General features: G+C 34.3%; 1 long non-coding RNA gene across 1 annotated transcript; it reads right to left on the reverse strand.

Annotated features, from left to right (window-relative positions):
- Positions 1–775: 775 nt before the first annotated feature.
- On the reverse strand, positions 776–2,466 carry LOC124888429. The gene is made up of 3 exons (XR_007046541.1): positions 1,646–2,466; positions 1,346–1,550; positions 776–1,259 (listed from the first exon to the last, which is right to left on the reverse strand). It is a non-coding gene; the product is annotated as an uncharacterized LOC124888429 (long non-coding RNA).
- Positions 2,467–4,535: the final 2,069 nt, after the last annotated feature.

A 4,535-nucleotide genomic window follows, 5' to 3' on the forward strand; every position in this document is an offset into this window, starting at 1 on the left:
ATGAAGTAGACCGTATTTTTTGGTTGAAAGTAGCTCTATGGGTCAAAGAACACTTGTATTAGGCCCGAAATAAATTGGCAAAACCTAGTTGGTTGAATGATGAAGTGTGGTCTAAGTTCTTGATATCATGGGACACTCTTGAATATAAGGTGAATAGGGAACGATGAAAAGCAAATCGAGCCTCTGAAACGGATGGCTCGCTGCACACCGGAGGTTCGATGAGTTTCGCTACCCACCAAAGAAGACTGGTACTATTCTTGTCCAATCCTTTCATCTATTTTCTCCTTTATTTCATTACAACAGAAAAGTATTTGCTTATAAGTCTCCAGTTTAATCCATAGGGCTTTGGACTTCTGTTAAACTATGCCCTTTTCTGTGTGACTTACTCAATACCCTATTAAGCGTTTAACTATAAAGTCTGAATTTTGATAATGCATAGTGCTTATTAGTCAAGTTTCTTGTTTCTTTTATTTCTGCATCCATAACAACTGAATTCATCAAAAAGTAAAACACATTTTTTTATCTTTGGTTGGCTTTCCCAAAGCAGGTGATTCAATTTCTTTGAGCTTTGATTGAGTTTAGGGAGTCTTGGTTCATAGATCTAATTGATATTTTGAATGATTGGCTGTTTCAAATTATGCCAACTATTTTTTCATTGCGACCCAATTTAAGGTTGAGGTGGAAACTGGTGTTCACTTTAGCAGAGCTAGGGAACAATCCCAAAATACAAGCAGAACAGAAATAAGTAATTCAAATAGGAAAAGCCAGACTAGATTTCATCTTAGGATTAATAGAGACTATAACTTTGTTCCACTAACTCAGTCTGCACTGCACTGTACAATTTACTTCTATCCTTCCTAATCACTGAATCAGCAGGTGTTTTTCTGTATACAAGCAAGAAATAAACCCAAATGATTGTTGTCACAGTCCCCATTTTAAACATCCCCATCTACCTATATAACTACTCTGTAGTTAGCTAAAACCTCTCAATTTCCTAATCTTGAACTAATCAGACTTCCAAAAGCCATGATCATCTTTTGAGCTACTAAAAAAGATTCACAAAAATCAGCCAGATAAGATACTAATGGAAGCACCATAGCACTATTCAGTTGATCTAAATTCCTGAGACACCAATATCTAATTCTCAAACACATTAATGGCTTAGATTATAGGAGATTCTTTAGCTGCTTTAACAAAAAATGACTGTACACTATGCTTCTCATCAGAATCACTCCCAGAAGAACTTCCTGAATCTAAATCTGCAAATTCCAATCATGGCAAAAGTAAATATATCACCCATCACACTTGTTCACCAAAATAAACTACAAGAGAGAAAAAGTTATACCACTGGAAGAAGAACTACTGCCAAAACTTGATCTTCCACTAGAACTGCTTGACCCACGACTCACACATGGGATATCCTTGTCAATATGCATAGGAAGAAAGCTTTAACCTGGGATTTCCTCACTAATATCAACATCCTCTTCCACAACATCCACTTTCTTATTTTTAGGCATTGCAGGTTCTAGAGTTGGTGCCTTTTCAGGAGACTTATTTAAAAAAAATGCAGTAAGGTGATCAGATAACATGGCACAATATAGAGGTTAGTCAGCAAATATATGACAAAACCAAATACTTTATTTACCTTGTTGAGCTGTACAATAACAACATCTTCAGTGACACCTTGTCTGCTCATCTTGCTCATAGCTTTCTTATGGTAACCTACAAATCTCTCCAGTTCCCACATCATTTCATTTCCAATGAGCTCAAATTCAAGCTCAATCTCATTCCCATCCCGTGTAAGATTAGGGGTTTTCTTTTTACAATTCGCAAAGCATGATCCAACTTCTCTAGGGGAAGATCCTGCAAGTCAGCCCCTAGCTTCACCTTTTCCCCGAAGGTCATTTACCTTTTGTTTGTACCCTTAGCCTTGGGCTTGGGCAATTTAGCTAAACTAGGCATTGTAATGACAGGTTGTGGAGGAGATTTTAAAGCAAGGGTTAGGGTTGTAAATATAGGTGCAACAAGGACCTGAAATCTCTGCATGAGTAACTTTAGTACATAGTTCGACTTGTTGGTGGTGCTCCCTCATTGTAACCATATTCACAGCAGGTAGTATAGATGCTACAGAACCCAAAAGGGACTTATAAAATGAGAGAATTTCTTCTACTATGGAGGAAGGGCTATTCAGTATATCTCCTGTCATGTTTTTCAGAATAGTAATGTTTTTTTTGCTTCCCCTCTTTCATAACTGCTCAAAAATACTTGTTGTTAAGAATCCCAAGCTTAATCCAGACAGTGTGGAATTGATATGAACTTAATAGATGAACTTTTTCAATAGGATTGACCAGTATATAGGTAAAATTTTATAGAAATTCTTAAATAGGGGAGTAGATGTACCTTTCCTATGGCCTTAGAAGAGATACAGAGAAACCAAAAGTCAGACGGTACAAGAGAAGAGTGGGTCGAACCACGTGATAAGGATGCATATGTAAGATAATAAATTTTATATATATTATTTTCTTATTATTCAACTTAGCTTGTTTACTTAATGACAATTATTTCTTTCAGGAGGATTTCAAAAAAGCATTGAAGATTGGCATCAAACTCAACCTGCTTCATAGGATGGTACCATGGTCCAACCATCGCCTACTGATATGACCAGAATATGGACAACTGTGGTAGGTGGTCCAAACAAGGGTAAAACCTAGGGGCTTGGAGTTAACCAATCCCTGAGTCGTTCTTCCACAATGTTGCCCAACTCCGCTTCTATTTCGCAAAATACGGAAGAAATGGAAGCGATGAGAACAAAATTGAAGATTTGATGCAACACTATGCAGTTAGTGATGTCGAATTTTTCAAGTTTTAGGCGTTAGTCAAGAAGCATATGCCGTAAGTATTTAAGGATGGGGAAGATAGTGAATCAAATTATTAGATTATATTATAGTGGTTGATTCTTGTTTATGATTGTGCCATTTAGACTTAAACTATTACAATTGGTATTTGTTTTAGATTGTGATGTTTAGACTTGTCTTGAAATGCTTATACTATTTGATTCCGCTATTTGTTTTGGATATTTCAAAATGGTTGAATTTTTAAGTTTTGATTTTATTTGTAATTTTTAAATTCTAGGTGAACATGAGAGGGTATTTAAACTACAATGATTGAGAATAATTTATTTATTAAATAATTTTTTGTCAATAAATAATTATTTAATATATACATTATTTCTGACTACGGTGGTCGGAAGCATGATAAAAATTATAAATTATTTTCGACAACCGTAGTTAGAAATAATGTATATATTAAATAATTATTTATTAATATTCTGACCACCATAGTCGGAAGGTTTTTATTTATTAAATAATCATTTATTAATATTTTGACCATCGTAGTCAAAAATTTTTTATTTATTAAATAATTTTTAATAAATATTTTGACTACATTGGTCGAAAAGTTTTTATTTATTAAATAATTATTTTTAATTATTAATTTAATATTTCTGACTGTAGTAGTCAAAAATTTTCGACAGATGTGGTCGAAAATATTTTTTCGATAAGCTTCTTTTCGACTACTACTATACAGTCAGAATGTAGTCGGAAATACCTTATTTTCTGACTACGTTCCGACTACAGAAGCTGTCGAAAAATATCAAATTTCTGGTAGTGTTGGTTGGATGAGTCGTATGTTGGATAGTGTTTTATGCAAGGGTTTATCTAGGATACGAGTAGAGGATACTAATCATCTCAGAAGGTATGACTCGTGTGGGGCAGTCGTATCCCTGTGATGGGATTTTGGTGTAACTTAAGTAGGGGTATTTTGGACATTTCTCCACTTATCCTAATGGGGTCCCACAACTTCTAACCTATTTGGGATGTTATTTACCCCATTATTCCATCCATTAACACTTAGAAACTCTTCTAAACACTCCATAATTTTCTCAAGAGCTTTTGGGAAAGGGAAGCTAGGGTTTTGACTAAAGGATCAATTTAGGTCTTGTCTTGGTGATTTCTTTCTGTCATCGTCTTGGTTTAAGGCATGTTCTCTTCCGTCATTGTTAATTCTAAGTAAAGATATGGTTTTTTTTGAATGTTTTCATGATTTCATTGATTGTATGAATTGGTTTTTCAAATATGCCATGATTTTTTTTTATTTAAATGGTTGATTATGGTTTTTCGTAGTTTTAATTATGCTTTTATATGCATTAATGGTGGTTTTGGATAATTGGATTGCATAGGAATGATTTAATGGTAATTGGAATTGGTTTTAGTCATATTATGCCCCCAATGTTTTTGACAAAATGCTTATAAAGATATGTTTATTGCATTAACTACTTTTAATGGAACCTTGCGTGTTTTAAAACTTGGTAAAGTAATTATGCATGGTTTAAAAGGCTTAGAAAGGTAAATAGATAAATGGTTATGCTTGCGGGGTACATGGAATCCCCCAAGTGGTTTAATATCGTAAATAGAAGGGTACTTAAAAGTCCCCTTGAACCTCTAAATGGTTGGCTATGGATGATACTTGCAAGTAAG

Source organism: Capsicum annuum, chromosome 11 (genome assembly GCF_002878395.1).
Source record: "Capsicum annuum cultivar UCD-10X-F1 chromosome 11, UCD10Xv1.1, whole genome shotgun sequence".
In the NCBI taxonomy this organism is placed as follows: domain Eukaryota; kingdom Viridiplantae; phylum Streptophyta; class Magnoliopsida; order Solanales; family Solanaceae; genus Capsicum; species Capsicum annuum.